Source organism: Cricetulus griseus, chromosome 6 (assembly GCF_003668045.3).
Source record: "Cricetulus griseus strain 17A/GY chromosome 6, alternate assembly CriGri-PICRH-1.0, whole genome shotgun sequence".
Classification (NCBI taxonomy): domain Eukaryota; kingdom Metazoa; phylum Chordata; class Mammalia; order Rodentia; family Cricetidae; genus Cricetulus; species Cricetulus griseus.
Genome location: NC_048599.1, coordinates 23388502 through 23404018, shown reverse-complemented (window position 1 = coordinate 23404018; position 15517 = coordinate 23388502). Strand labels below are relative to the sequence as shown.

Below are 15517 nucleotides of genomic sequence, written 5' to 3'. Positions count from 1 at the left end.
CCCCACCCCCCCACCACCCCGGCGACGGTCGCCCAATCTCGTGCAATGATTGCGCCACAGACGAGCCCATTTCCCCTCCCCCTCCCGCTCGGGAAGGCCTCTCGGACTCCCACACCAGGTATGCGTCGGAATCTCGCGATGCTACGCCGTCGGTAGGGCGGAGGCAGTTGGGGCTCCGGCCGTCAATCTCGGGGAGAATGCCTTGCTTGCTTCGCTGTCACCCGCCGGTGTCGCCTCCTCGCGGGTGTGGACGCCCACCCCCCCCGCCCCCGCCTCCACCCAGGTGGCCGTCAAGGTCGCCATGAGGCGCCTATGACAGAACGTAGGGCCGCGGGGTGAGCGTTCGTGAGGACGCGCGCAGGCTGCGCCCGAGTGGGGAATAAAGACTTCCGTGTCCCTGTCCTCTGGTGTCGCCGCTGAGAGGCGACCGCCGTGCTGAAGCCACGGAAAACACCGGGACCCTGACGAGGGCGGGCGGGGAGGGAAGAAGTGCTTCTTCCCTCCTCTCCGGTTCCCTCACCGCGGGCGGCCTTGTACACCCTGAGTTCAGTGGGCTGTGCGTCAGGATTGAGGCTTTCTTGGATTTTGGCTGTCCACGTGTAAATTTACCGCTTTTTTAATCTGTTTTTTCCTGGAGTTTTTTTTTGCGGGGGGGGGGCGTTAATACTGTCGCAGAGGAAAAGCTGCGAGGTCATTGTAACTTTTGTTTCCCCCTTTCATAGGAAAGCAAACGTTTAAAAATAAAATGTGAAACCAATTTTGAACCCTGTCAGCAGCTTGAGGGTCTAAAAGAGTCACAGTGTGAACACCTTGATTGGTGTGTAGCTTCTGCAACGCTGTGTGACCTTGGGCGAGTCAATTAAGCTCTCGGGGCGTATATTTCACTTCCTCCTCATAAAGAAGGAGGGAGAATATTGTAATTAGTAGCAAGGGAAAGCTTGACACTGACCACCAAGGCTGCAAATGTTGATGGAATGAATTCCAGGTTTAGCAGGGAATGTCTATCCAGGTGAACTCCATGAAACGAATGAAGGCTCATTAGGAGAAGGGGTGAGGAATAAGCGACATGATGACTGAAATGCTGGAAAAATAATATTTTCATCATTGAAAACTTCTAGGGCTGACAATGCAGCTCTGTTGGCATATTGCTTACCTAGCATGCCTGATGGAGCATGTCTGTAATTCCAGCACTCAGAAAACAGGCAGGGGCCTCTTTGTGAACATGAGATCAGCCTACTGTGGGGAGCTCCAGGCCAGCCAGAACTACAAACAAGACCTAGAGGACATGTAACCATAAAGAGACTCAACACTCAGGAGGCAGAGGCAGGCAGACCTCTGTGAGTCTGAGTCCAGCCTGGTCTACAAAGCAAGTACCCTGACAGCCAGAACTACAAAGAGAAACCTTGTCTGGAAGAAGAGGAGGGGCAGGTGAGGGGATGGGAGGTTGGGGGGAGACTTGCTTTCTCTCTCAGACTTTATAGACTGCCTAAGATCCGGGATAGCTCCAACTGAAAACCTACACTTCCCAACTTCCCACCCAGTAAGGGGCCCTAGTCCTTCCTGCAGGCATTTTGACCATGGGGTGGAGGCAGACAGAGGTGGCCCTTACCATGAATGAGGATGGTCTTGCCCTCTGTTCTCTTTAGAGCTGTCCTTAACAATCCTGTCCTGGGATGACAAATCAAGGACAACCTGTGACACCTAGTGAAAGCCTATGAAAAGGACAAAAGGGGAGCTGGAGAGAAGGTAGTTAAGGTCACTGACTGCTCTTGCAGGGGACTGGGTTTTGATTCCCAGACTTCATATACAAACTAGAGTTTGAGAGGATCTCTAGCCCAGTGGTGGAGGCGCACACCTTTAATCCCAGCAGTACACCCCTATTCCCGAGGCAGATCTCTGTAAGTTCAAAGCCAGCCTGGTCTACAGAGATAGTTCCAGGACAGCCTCCAAAGCCACAGAGAAATCCTGTCTCAAATAAATAATAAGTATGCTGGATCTGTATATGCTATGGTTTAATCTACAGTACACTTTAAATACTTTTCTACTTTCAACTTTCAGGCAGAAGTATATTTTCTTGTTTTCATTTGTTTTTTTTTTGTTTTGTTTTGTTTTGTTTGGTTTTTCGAGACAAGGTTTCTCTGTGGCTTCAGAGGCTGTCCTGGAACTAGCTCTTGTAGATCAAGCTGGTCTCGAACTCACAGAGATCTACCTGCCTCTGCCTCCCGAGTGCTGGGATTAAAGGCGTGCGCCACCACTGCCCGGCCTGTTTTGTTTTTCAAAATAGGGTTTCTCTGTGTAGCTTTGGAGCCTTTCCTGGAACTCATTCTGTAGACCAGGCTGTCCTTGAAATCACATAGATCCACCTGCCTCTTCCTCCTAGAGCTGGCTTTAAAGGAATGCACCACCCTGCCCATGGGCCAGATGTTTTATGACCTGGAGGGAATACTTGTGTTTATATGGCTTAGCTGCTAGAGTAGCAATTCTTTAGAAATCAATGGACACAAGGAACCTTTTAAATTGTCTCTTGTCATTGGTTAATACTTCTTGCTAGCTTATAATCAAGAATTCCACCACAGTTAGCAACATTTGAAGGTTGCTGACATAGAAACAATATTCCTTTTACATACAATTTTCAAATGATGCTAAAATAGCAATGAACCATGCTTAAGGCCTAAGTATATTGGCCTTGAAGTGTGGCTGTATTACTTTCCCAGATATTTTCAGAGAATCTTACAAACTAGATTAAACATTTGTTAATAGTTAACAAAAATAAAGAAAAAAGGAGGAAGAAGCAGCAGAAGTAGTAGTAGTAGTAATATATTTGGCCAGGCGGTGGTGGCACACACCTTTAATCTCAGCTCTCGGGAGGCAGAGGCAGAGGCAGGTGGATCTCTGTGAGTTCGAGACCAGCCTGGTCTATAAGACCTAGTTCCAGGACAGCCTCCAAAGCCACAGAGAAAACCTGTCTCAAAAAACAAAACAAACAAACAAAATTATTTTATTTGTTTACATTGGTTTTTTGAGTCAGGGTTTCTCTGTGCAGCTCTGATTGCCCCGGGACTTGCTTTATAAACAAGACCAGGATAGCCTAGAACAGAGATTGTCTGCCTCTGCTTCCCCAAGTGCGAGGATTAAAGGAGTGTATCACCATGCCAGTCTCCAAAAAAGAAAAGGTCATTTTGCAACACTTTGAGATATAACTTCAAAAGCTACAAAACACTATAGCTACCTTAACTATCCTAAAAAGCTGCTCTCTCTCACCATTTTTTTTTTTAAAGCCAGGATCTCTATGTAGCTTAGAAGTCACTCTGTAGACCAGGCTGGCCTCCAACTCAGAGATCTACCTATCTCTGCTGTTATTGTTTTGTTTAAAAAGAAGAAAAGAGAAATTGCTGAGACAGACATATTGACTATAAGTTTATTATAAGGCCCGTCAGAATGGGGAGACTAAGAGGAGGAACAGGGGTAAATGGCTGACCGCCATGGCCGGTCGCCATAGAGAGACAGAGCGGGGAAACAGAGACAGGAGAGCACAGAGAGAGAGAGAGAGACAGGGGGAGAGAGAGAAAGAGAGTAAAGGGGCAGGAGCCTATCTTTTAAAGGGGTCCTCTGCACCTGCGTGCAGACTTCTTTCCCATGGAACCTCGGGCTGACCAGGGTATTGCCTGAGTGGATTCCACCAGGTAACAGGGGCAGGCCAGCATAATGCCTGAACCTTTCATCTGCCTCCCAAGTTCCAGGATTAAAGCTGTGGACCACCACTGCTGACTCATTCAAGGTCTTGTTTGTGATTTTTTTTTTTATGAACATGCTGCTGAGAATTTATCAATTTTAACACTTATTTTATGCATATGGATGTTTTGATTACATCTGTACACCATGTGTGTGCCTGGTACCATCAAGAGACCAAAAGAGAGAACATCCAATCCCTTCAGCTGGAGTTACATCTGTGAGGTTCCATGCGGGTGCTGGAAGGTATCCAGATCCTCTGGAAGAGGGGCCAGTGCCCTGAACTGCTGAACCGTCTCTCCAGAATACCCCCAAAGAGACTTTTTTCACGAGGTCAACATCCTTAGCCCTTAAGGAAATCCATTCTGGTGCTCACTTTAACCCCAGCAAGTAGGCAGATCTCTGTGTCTGTGAGTTTCAGGCCCAGGGGCTACATAGTAGAAAACCTGTCTTTAAATAAAATTTATTGTAACAGGAAAAATAAAAGACCCAGAAACTGATATTGGGGTTCAAACTCCAAGCTGAAGGAGAGAAAAGCAAAGCAGCTGGCACTAGCTTTCACCTCAAGTTCAGGCTGAAGGGGCTGGTCCACATATGAGCTCTTCACCAAGCCTCAAACTCTACCTCTCCCCATTGTGGCCAGAGAATCCTGAGACTTCAATGTCTTCCTATCCTCTTTGATACTGAGCCTTCCTGTCTTCAGTGTGACTGGAGAATCAATGACTGATACCGACTAGTGAAGACCCTGCTTATATCTTTTATAACCCTCTAGCCCTGGGTTTAAAGACATATGATCTGTTACTCTTTTAGACTGATTCAACCTTGTGTCCCTGGGTGGTCTTGAACTCTGAGAGATCCATCTACCTCTAATCCTGACTTGTACAACTAAAGGTGTGTACCACCACCTCCTAGCTTCTGGCTGTTGGGATTAAGTGTATGCCTGGTTTCTATGGCTTGAGGCTGACTTTGCTTCCTGAATCCTTAGGCAAGCTTTAATAAATCATAAATAATATATCATGACAATTTATTAGTCAGGTTTCTCTAGAGAATAGAAGTGATGGAATGAATGTATATGTATAGATTCATATATGTAGGTGGGATTTATTAGTTGTGTTCTGAGTAGCTCAACAATGGCTGTCTTCTTACAGAAAGATAAAGGACCTGCTAGTTGTTCATTCCAGGAGACTGGATGTCTCAGCTGTCACAATTTGCTGCTAAGGTCAAGAAGTCCCAGAGAGCTGCTGGGTTTAGTCTTCCTTGGAATCCTGAAGTAGTAGTTCTAATACCACTGAAGAAATACCTTAGGAATGGAATAGATGGGAAAAGTGAAAGCTTCCTTCTTCCAGGTCCTTTTATGTGCACTGCTATCAGGAGATGTGGCCCAGATTCAGGATGGATCCTCTACCTCAAATAATCCAACCAAGACAAGATCCTGACAGATGTGCCCAGCTACTTGGGTTTTAGTTAATTCCAGATGTAGATAATGGTGATGACTAGCCATCAGATGTGAAGAGTGATCAAAGGACACACCTGATGTTGGCCCCTAGACTCCCCATGCATGTGGACAATATCCATGTGCACACAGCCAGAAATATACCATACCTTCTCTCACACAAACCAGTCAGTAAATAAATAAATACAAAATAAAGAAAAAGGAAAAAAATTATTTAACCTAGCTGGACCTAAAAGTTCACACTTTAAACCCAGCACTTAGGAAGCAGAGAGAGGCCAATACCTGTGAATTCAAAACCAGCTTGGTCTACACAGCAAGTTCTAACCCATCCAGGACTACATAGTGAGTCCCTCTCTCAAAAAAAACAAAAGAAAACAAAAAAATGATTTAACCTTACAAGATGTTCTAGTTTATCCCTTACTGGGGATCTAACCCACAGCCTCAGGAAACCTATACAATAAACAAAGCAAAGGCTTGTTTTTTTAAGGACATTGTTCCCTAGGGGCAGGAAACATGCTTTGAGACAGATTACTAAGAGACAAATACATAAAGCATCATAGGAAAATTAAAGCTATAGGAATGTGAACTCTGAAAAAATCAGAGACTTACCCTTGTGCATGTGGTAGGAGGGCAAAAACTCAGATAAAGGAGTGTTTCCAAATAGCCAAGTGGGCTGTCATTCACCTGGCTCCGCTTCCCAAGTACTGGAATTACAGGCGTGTATAGTCACAGAAGGCTTACTTTCTCTCTCTCTCTCTCTCTCTCTCTCTCTCTCTCTCTCTCTCTCTCTTTCTCTATTGTTTTTCAAGACAGGGTTTCTCTATGTAGCTTTGGCTGTCTTGGAACTCACTCTGTAAGCCAGGCTGACCTCAAACTCACAAGGATCTGCCTGCCGCTGCCTCCTGAGTGCTGGGATTAAAAAATATGCTCCACCACAGGCCTGCATCTTCTTTATTTTTTGAAATTATTTTACTTTTTTAATCATTGCGCTAAAGAGGCAGACGTTGTTGGATCTCTATGAGTTCAAGGCTGGTCTATATAGCAAACTCGAGGCTAGCCAATGTGATACAGTGAGGCCCAGTTTAAGGAGAAAAACTATTCTATTTATATGAATATTTTACCTGCATGCATGTCTGTGTACTAAGTGTGTGCTGGGTGCCCTCAGAGGCCTGGGGAGATCATTAGATCCCTTGGAACTGGAGTTACAAATGGTCATAAGACATGTGAGTGCTAAGAGCCCGCAAATCATCAGGCCCATTACCAGTGCTCTTAACCACTGAGCCAATTGTGCAATCCCAGGTAAATACAAAATAGAATCTTTTTTTGAAGTTTTTTTAAAAAAGATTTTGTTTATTAATTATATATACAGTCTTCTGTCTTTGTACTACCAGAGGGTACCATATCTCATTCAAGGTGGTTGTGAGCCACCATGTGGTTGCTGGGAATTGAACTCAGGGCCTCTGGAAGAGCAGTCAGTGCTCTTAACCACTGAGCCATCTCTCTAGTCCAACAATCTTTAAAAAAAGAAAAGTTACTGGAAGGTGGTGGCTGACACCTTTAATCCCAGCACTTGGGAGGCAGAAGCAGGTGGATCTCTGTGAGATCGAGGCCAGCCTGGTCTACACAGCAAGTTCCAGGACATGCTCTAGCTACATGCTCCTGTCTTGGAAAAAAAAAAAGAAAAGAAAAAAGAAAAAGAAAAGTTAGCTGGGCAGTATTGGCACAGCACTTGGAAGGCAGAGGTAGTTGGTTCTGTAGGAAGAGGCCAGCCTGATCTACAGAGCTAGTTCCAAGATAGCCAGGGCTACACCAAGCAACCCTATCTTGAAAAAACAAAGTAAATAAGTAAGGAAGAAAAATCAAAAAAGAAAGAAAGAAAAGTTAGAAAGCTGGGTGTGGTGACCTATGCCATTAATCCTATGCAATTAGTAGGCAGAGGCAGGTATAGTTTGGGACCAGTCTGGTCTATATAGTGAGTTTCAAGACAACTAGAGCTGTATAATAGATCCTATCTAAAAAAAAAAAAAAAAATGGGGGTGGGGGGTGAAGAGATATGTGCAGGCAAAACATCCAAACACATAAATATGAAAAGAAAGAAACTTTAAGAATGACCATCATAGCCAGGTGGTGGTGGTGGCACAGCCTTTAATCCCAGCACTCAGGAGGCAGAGGCAGGTGAGTCTCTGTGAGTTTGAGGCCAGCCTGGCCTACAGAGGGAGTTCTAGAACAGCCAGGGGTGTACAGAGAAACCCTGTCCCAAAAAAACAAACAACTAAAAAGAATGATTATCATTAGTGGAATTGTTTGTTGCAGCATTGTTAAACATCTGAAATAAAGTAAATGGCCCTTCTTTGCTTCCTTTTCTTTCTGTATATTTGTTTGTTCTGAGACTTGGTCTCTTTTACATAGGCCTGGCTATCCTGAAACTCACCATGTAGACCAGGCTGGCCCTGAACTTTCAGAGACTCACCTGCCTCTGCCTCTGCCTTCTGAGTGCTGAGATTAAAGATGCATGCTACTACACTCAGCTTTAAACCTTTTTTAAAAATATTTATTTTAAAAATAATTTATTTAACTTTATGTGTATTGGTGTCAGATCCTCTGGAACTGGAGTTATAAAATGCAATGTGGGTGTTGGGAATTGAACCCTGGTCCTCTGGAAGAGCAGCCAGTACTCTTAACCACTGAGCCATCTCTCCAGACCCTAATACTTACTTTTTAAAAAATATACTTAATTTGTATTTTATACAATTGGTTAGTTGGTTTGTTTATTCTATTGTTTCATGTGTTTTCTTTTTATGTGTATGGCCGTTTAGCCTGCATGTATGTCTGTACATCACAGACATGCCTGATATCTTCATAGGGCAAAACAGGACATTAGATTTCCAGGGGCTGGAATTACCGACAGTTTCGAATCTTCGAACCCAGGTCCTCTGGAAGAGCAGCCAGTGCTTTCAACCTCTGAACCATCTCTCTAGGCCCATGGTTTCTTATATTTTTATTTATTTATTTATTTATTTTTGAGACAATCAGGCCTGGAACTCACTATGTAGACCAGTCTGGCTTTGAACAGAGCTCTACTTGCCTGTCCCCCTAGTGCTGGGATTAGAGAGACCTGTAACAAAAACAGATGGATCTATGTGAGTTGGAGGCCAGCCTGGTCTACAGAATGAGTGCCAGAACAGACTCCAAAGCTACACAGAGAAATCCTGTCTTGAAAAAACAAAAACAAAAAATTGTATATAGAGAGAGACCTGTAACACTGCACTCTGCCTTAGGGGGCATACATAGTTTGTGCTCTTGAAGTAGTCTGCGTAGACTTACTCTTTTTAGTGACTAGGCCAAAAATGTTTTTTTCTTCCTTGTGCTCCCCTACTTAGAATATTGCCAAATGCTGGAAATATAATGACTGCACTTAGTTTTCCTCATCCTCACTTAGGGATTAGTTAAGGCCTGAAGAACTCAGAAACTATCCATCAAAGTCAGTCTGGAAGGACCTCAGGGTGGGGCCAAAACTCAGGTTGCCTGGGGCCAGGCCTTGTGGAGTTGAGGCTCTGGGAGCTCTAGTCTTTGTGGTTCTAGCTTCCTGAGTTCTCATGCGGTCTGACAGCAGAGCTCCCTTCTGGGTATGTTGTTGGGTGTTGGGCTGATATGATGAGTATGTATGTATGTATGTATGTATGTATGTATGTATGTATGTAGGTATGTATTTGAGACAGGGTTTCTCTGTATTACTTTGGAGGTTGTCCTGGAACTCACTTTGTAGATCAGGCTGGCCTGACTGCCTTCTGCGTGCTAGGAATTAAGTATGTGACTTACCCTTTGTAGAGTTATCTTAGATATGCTATCTCAAAATCAAGTAGGAAAACAAAAGATCATCTGGGGCTAGAGAGAGAGATCGTTTAGTAGTTAGGAACATTTGTTACTCTTCCACAGGGTCTCAGTTCAATTCTGAGGATCTACATGGGACTAATAGCCACTGGTGACCACAGCTCCAGGCAATGTGATGCCCTCTTCTGGTCTCCACTGGTACAGCATGCACACGGGGCACAAATATACATGTGGGTGAGACACCAATATATTAAATCAAAATAAATATTTTTTACAATTTTAAGAAGAATTTGCAATTTGTTTTTCTCCTATTATTAGTTGGGCAAGGATAATGATTATTAGTATATGAATGTGTGATTGCTGGTGCCAGGGCCTGTAAGCGGAGTTTCTCCCAAATAACCATTCAGAGACTTATTATTAATTATAAATGCTCAGTCAATAGCTCAGACTGGTTACTAGATTGCTTTTACATTTTAAATTAGCCTTCTTTTCTTCTTTGTTTCTTTCTTTCTTTTTTTTGGTTTTTAGAGATAGAATTTCTCTGTGTAACTGTCCTGGCTGTCCTTGAACTTGCTTTGTAGACAAGGCTGGCCTCAAACTCACAGAGTCTCTGCCTCCCAATGCTGGGATTAAAGGCGTGTGACACCACTGCCGGGTCCCTAATATATTTTTTAAAAATGCCTTGGTTTATAACTTTCTTTGTTCTGTTGCTATGAAACACCATGAAACTACTTCCATGAAGTAGTTAATTTAAATCTGTGTTTTGCCCAGGGCATAATCACTCACACTTTGGTTCCAAAAATTCTCTCTTACTTCCTTTGACTTGAGAGCTGTTTTTGTGTGGACAATCTCAGTACTCCAGGGGCAAGATATGTGAATTACTGTGAGTTCAAGGTTAACCTTTTCTATGTACTGAGTTCCAGATTAGCCAGGGATACACACTGAGACTGTTTTAAACAAACATGAAAGGAAAATAGAACGACACACAGTGTGGGTAGATAAGCAAAGGCACAGGACACAGAAGGGTAATTGATAGGTTCAGTAGCATAGAGAAGTGATGTGATTAGACTTATAATTTATGAAGCACAAGTTTGGGCCGGGAGTTGGTGGCACACACCTTTAATCCCAGCACTCGGGAGGCAGAGGCAGGCGGATCGCTGTGAGTTCGAGGCCAGCCTGGTCTCCAGAGTAAGTGCCAGGACAGGCTCCAAAGCTACACAGATCAACCCTGTCTCGAAAAATCAAAAAATAAATAAATAAATAAATAAATAAATAAAAAATAAAAAAATAAAAAGAAGCACAAGTTTGGTTGCTTCCAGTGTCAAGTCATGACTGCCCCTGGAAACAGCAATTTTAACACTTCTGGTTGGCACTTGCTGAGTCCCACTGTGAAAACCTCTCTTTTGTTGTGGCTGCATCTTTGACCTTGGTCCCTAGAGACAAAATACAGCCCCCCCCCCCGGTCCCCTCCCCGAAGCCATTGGAATCCTTTTCTAGGGATGAGAGCAAAGACAGAGGTAAGAAGGCGCAGTCGAGGACTTGGAAGAGGCGGAGCACAGAGGGCAGACTGGATGTGTGAGAATGAGAAAGCCTGGTGACAATCGAGCTTGCAGACTTAGCTCTTCTTCTGGAGAGGGGAACTAGGCGTTTGAAAAGCCCTCGCGCGTGAAGGACGGATTGCAAGAGGAAAGTAACGAGCTGTAAAGACCACGGTCTTCGTGGAGACCAGTGACAGAAGGCTGGAGGAAAGTGGGTGACTTCCAGAGGCATTAAGTTAGGAGGCGAATTAGGACGGCAGATGGGCAGCATCCCGGCCCCGGTTTCTAGTGACCTCAGCGGTCACGGGTGAGTGCGGACTCGGTGTTCCCGCGTCAGGGAGGTGGGCGTGGCCTGCTCGCGCTGTCGTCCCGGTGACCGGACGGGGCGGGGCCCGGGGCGGGGCCGCCCGGCCGCTGCGTCACTCGATGGTGGCGATGGTGCGTGTGTGTAGGGGGCGGGGGATACGCTGGGCGCGTCCCCGGGGTCACGTGGTGCGCAGCGCGCACAGTCCTTCTGTCGGTTGGTCCTGGAGCGGCGCAGCAGGAGCGGGGCCGTGAGGTGAGCTCGTGGCGAGGCGCGGCGACGCGAAGCCAGCTGGTTGGGGCCGTGGCGGGGGCAGGCCCTGTGCCGCGCGCGCGCCATGCGGGCTGGACCGGGGACGGACGCCCCGCTACTGCGGGACCCTTGTCCAGCCCCGCTCCCCGTCTGGCCCCCGATCACCCAGCCCCGGAGGGAGGCCCGGGGACCGCTGCTGTGAGCGTGGCGGGCGTGCGAGCTCCGCCCAATCACTGCGGTTGCCCGCGGGAGTGACGGCCACCGCGGCCAATCAGCGCGGCCCGAGGGGGCTGGGCTGCGAGGTGCGGGCCCGGGGCGCGGAACAGGGCAGTGGGGGTGGGGAGGGGTGCTGGAGCTGCACCCCCTGCTTGGCCTGTGAGATTAGGGCGCAGCCTACACTGCTGCCTCTGTCGCGGGAACACGTTTTCGTGCAGTGCCTTTCTTATCCTGCTCTGGGAAGCACACCCTTTCCTCAAGACCCTGTATATGGGAGTGTCCTTTCTCTATAGTTTTGAAAATCTGGGCGTCGCTCCCCTTCCTTAAACTCTAGTCCTGGGATTTTCTCAGTTTCTAGCCATCCCTAAGAACGGACTGAAGGCATTCTCGCTTCTCTTTGCTCCTCAATACTGAGGGAACACTCCCATATTCAAACGTAATTAACAGTTCTCCTTTTTCAGTTTGGGGTTCAGTCTGCTGATAGGTCCTTGAGAAGTCAGGTCTGTAACCAAAGTTTTGCAGTACTTTATTATATCCCACAACTCTGAGGAAAGGAATCCTTCTTTTCAGGCCCCAAATCTGGCATGCTTCAGTAGTGAATTTGAGGGCCAGTTTTTGTTTTTGTTTTGTTTTTTGTTTTGTACTTTGGTCTACGGTGAGCATCTCTTTTCGGGTTCTAGTCCAATCCTGATGCTTATGGCTCATAGTTTCCAGTTTCATCTATAAGAGGATTCGCTGACTTGTCCTTAAGTCTGTCCTTGGGGTTGTATTTTTTTCTTGTGTTCGCCAAGCTTACTTGTTTCTGGGGGAGACTGGTTTTCCTATCTGAGAGTGTGTTTGCTTTCTGGGTCTCTTTAGGGTTTGAGATGCACCTCTTTTAGGAGGACACATACCACCGTGGGGGGTGCAGCAGGGCTGGGCACACCTTTCTCTTGAATCCTCCCATTCCTAGATGGGGTAGTTCTTGAGCACCCCTCACCCACCGGTTTTCCACCTTGTCCTGTTTTCTAATTGAAAAAAATTATTTATTTATTTGGTGTGTGCCATAACATGTATGTGGCAATAACAGGACAACTTGAAGGATGTTATCTCTCTGCTTCCACTTCGTGGGTTCTAGGAATGAAACTCAGGTGGTCACTTGTGGCTGCAAGTGTTGAGCCATCTAGCTAGCCAGTCCTCCTGTTTTGAGACCAGGTCTTGCTGTGTAGCTCTCCAGGAAATAGTGTGAAGTCCCAGCTGGCTTTAAATTCATGATCCTCCTGCCTTGGCACCGGAGCTGAGATTACAGGTGCTCTTTCCTATCCCCTTTCTTCTTAAGCTTTTCTGCCATGCAAGATAGTTTCACTCTTGGGTTTCCTTCCCCCTTTAGAACCACATTCCCCTTCATGTGCTCTCCCAGGCTCTGTAGTGTGTCTCTTTGGTCTTCCTTCCTCTGTTGAATGTGTATCTGCAGAACACTTTCTGTATTGATGCCCTCCTCCCACAGGGCAGTTCTTTTAGTCACCCTGCCCGAGCCTTTCTTTCTTGACAGAATCCCCTTCCACACCCATGAGACTTTCATTGTTCATTGTGAGGCCCTGTCTCACGAAGTAGTTCAGGTTATCCTGGAACTTACTGGGTTGTCTAAGTTGGCTTTGAACCCATGATCCCCCTGCCTCAGCCTCACAAGTGCTGGGGATTACCGGCCAGAACTCCGGTGGCGTCTGAGTTGTGTGGTGCACTCCTTTAGTCCCAATGCAAGCAGGAGATCTCTGAGTTGGAGGCCAGCCTGATCTGCAGAGCTAGTTCCAGGACATTCAGGGCTACACGAAACCCTGTCTTGAAAAGCCCCCCAAAAGAACTACCATGCTTGGCTCACATTTATATATATATAGTTTATCTTTCTGCAAATAGGAATTCTCTTTTGGTTCACTGTTTGTCCAGGCATTTTTCTGGTTTCTGGTTCCTGTTGGACACTGTTCTGCTTATCTGGTGATGATAATGTTTCTCCTTTCTCTTCCTCTGTGTTGGAGATGGCCGTAAGACCAGGGCTGCTTGACCTGTTGCTACAGTCAAAATATAAAGAAATCCCCTTGTAATTTTTGATTATTCTTAGAACTCTTAGTCCTCCGATGCTTTACTTCCTGTAAGTTTCTGGTGAAGCTCTTAATAGTTTTTGTGGATTTGATCCCAGCAATCATGGCTGGAGGATTGTTGCAAATTTGAGGGCTGCCTGGTCCATATGATGAGCTCCAGGCTAGCTAGGGACTTATAGCAAGAGCCTATCTGAAACCAACAGATCTGATTAGGTAGGCTCTATTCCTTTACTTCCCTTTCCCTCAAGCCGTGCACACACGCACGCACGCACGCACGCACGCACGCACGCACGCACGCACGCACGCACGCACGCACGCGCGCACACACACACACTGTCTTCTTTTTCCCTCAAGACAGGGTTTCTCTGTGTAGGCTTGTCTATCTTGGAGCTCACTCTGTAGGCTAGTCTGACCTCAAACTCATAGAGATTGCCTGAGGCCTGGGATCAAAGGTGTGCACCACCACTGCCCAGCCTCTTTTTTAAACTTCCCTGTTCTGGGTTGGGGCTTCAAGAGATTTTTCTACTAATGTATGCCTTCTAGCCCATAAACTACCTTCCATTAGTTCTCTGTATCAAGCAAAAAAGTCATATGGGCTCAGTGTGGATTATTTGCCTGCCATGTGTGGAGGGTCTTGATTTGATTCTTAGCATGAAAAACTGTGGCAGCTTGATTTGGTGGCAGACACCTTTAATCTCAGTACTTAGGGGGCAGAGGCAGGCAGATCTCTGTGAGTTTGAAGCCAGCCTGCTCTACGTAGTGAGTTCTAGAACAGCCAGGGCTATTTAGAGACTGCCTTAAAAATAAATGAATGAAAAGAAAGAAAGAAAAAAAAACTGTATGTCTTTCTCTCCTTCATCTTGAATATCTGAATATCTGTCTGTCTTTTCTCCCAACCCCCATTTTTAAAAAAATCTTCAAACACCTGGGACATCTTGTCTTAATAGATCCTCACTGCTAATATTTCTCTTTCCCTCTCCAGAGTTTTGCATAGGGCTTTTCAGTCTTGAACCCCTGATTCATTTCTCCACAGCTGGAGTTTCAAATGCTGAGGGGATAATGACTCCTCTGACCTTTCTTCCTTTTGGGAAGTACTTGAATGTGCAGCTGAAGGAGGCATGAGGCAGGGGGAAGGGAGTTTGGCTATGAGAAGCTATACCTGTAGGACAGGGCAGGAATATAGCATTTCATGACCCAAGTACTGAATCTCATTTGGAAACTGGACATTTGCCAGGCACCTGCTTCCTAGGGATGCTGGAGGATTTAATGGTACCCTGGGAACCTGTAGGAATTAATGGGGTTTTCGGGGAGGTGCCCCAACTCAGTGTGAGAACGTGAATAAAATTGACCATCATTATGTTTTGGAACAGATAAGCTGCCTCAGATTTTTTTGTTCACTAAAGTACTAGAACTAAGTTGTGTTATTTCAAGAAGGGAAATAAATCCCTTGTTCAGTACCACATTTATTTATTTATTTAGATTTTTGGAGGCAGGGTTTCTCTGTGTAACAGCCCTAGCTGTCCTGGAACTAGCTCTATAGACCAGGCTGGCCTCGGACTCACCTGCTTCTGCCTCCCAGGTGCTGGGATTAAAGGCTTGGGCCACCACTGCCTAGCACATACTACATTTCTTTAAAAAAAAAAAAGAAAAGGTGGGGTGGGGTGGGGTGGGGAGGTCTGTTTGATTAGTACCTAATAAAATATGATCTGCTGAAGTGAACAGGTAGTTTGTCTCTTTATTTGGCTCTTGCTGCTCTATCTGTGTAGTGCTGTAAGCACTCCCTTGAAGGGCCCTACATTCCTGCTCCTCATCCTGAATGTGACTTCTAATGACCTGCTTGTCTTGGGTCTGTATATATTCCACTCTAGTTTTTGGGTGGTGTAAAGATAGGGAACTACACATTGAGTAGCCAGATTCCCATATACAGCTGAAGAGTGAATCCTCAGTGAAAACAAAACTGATTGTTAACAAATGCTGGGGTATTGTTCTCCATTTTCTCTTTGTCCAGACACACAGGTCAAAGCTTGTACAATGTACCGGATTTCTTTTTTCTTTCTTTCTTTTTGGTTTTTCAAGACAAGGTTTCTCTGTGTAGCATTGACCATCCTGGAACTCATTT

At 45.8% G+C, this 15517-nt stretch overlaps 1 protein-coding gene and 1 long non-coding RNA gene across 6 annotated transcripts in view; both read left to right on the top strand.

The window, feature by feature from the left end:
- The first annotated feature begins 16 nt into the window (after positions 1-16).
- On the top strand, positions 17-9414 carry LOC118239063. The gene is made up of 3 exons (XR_004770504.1): positions 17-118; positions 1189-1428; positions 9119-9414. It is a non-coding gene; the product is annotated as an uncharacterized LOC118239063 (long non-coding RNA).
- A 1545-nt stretch (positions 9415-10959) lies between these two features.
- The window catches only part of Phf20 (PHD finger protein 20), a 102141-nt gene continuing 97583 nt past the window's right edge, over positions 10960-15517 (top strand). For 3 of the 5 annotated variants that reach the window (XM_027421324.2, XM_027421322.2, XM_027421320.2), the window contains exon 1: positions 10960-11110. The gene's annotated coding sequence lies outside the window, so the exon portion shown is untranslated. The remainder of the gene's footprint in view (positions 11111-15517) is intronic. The other 2 variants (XM_035446496.1, XM_035446493.1) reach the window with 2 other exon arrangements.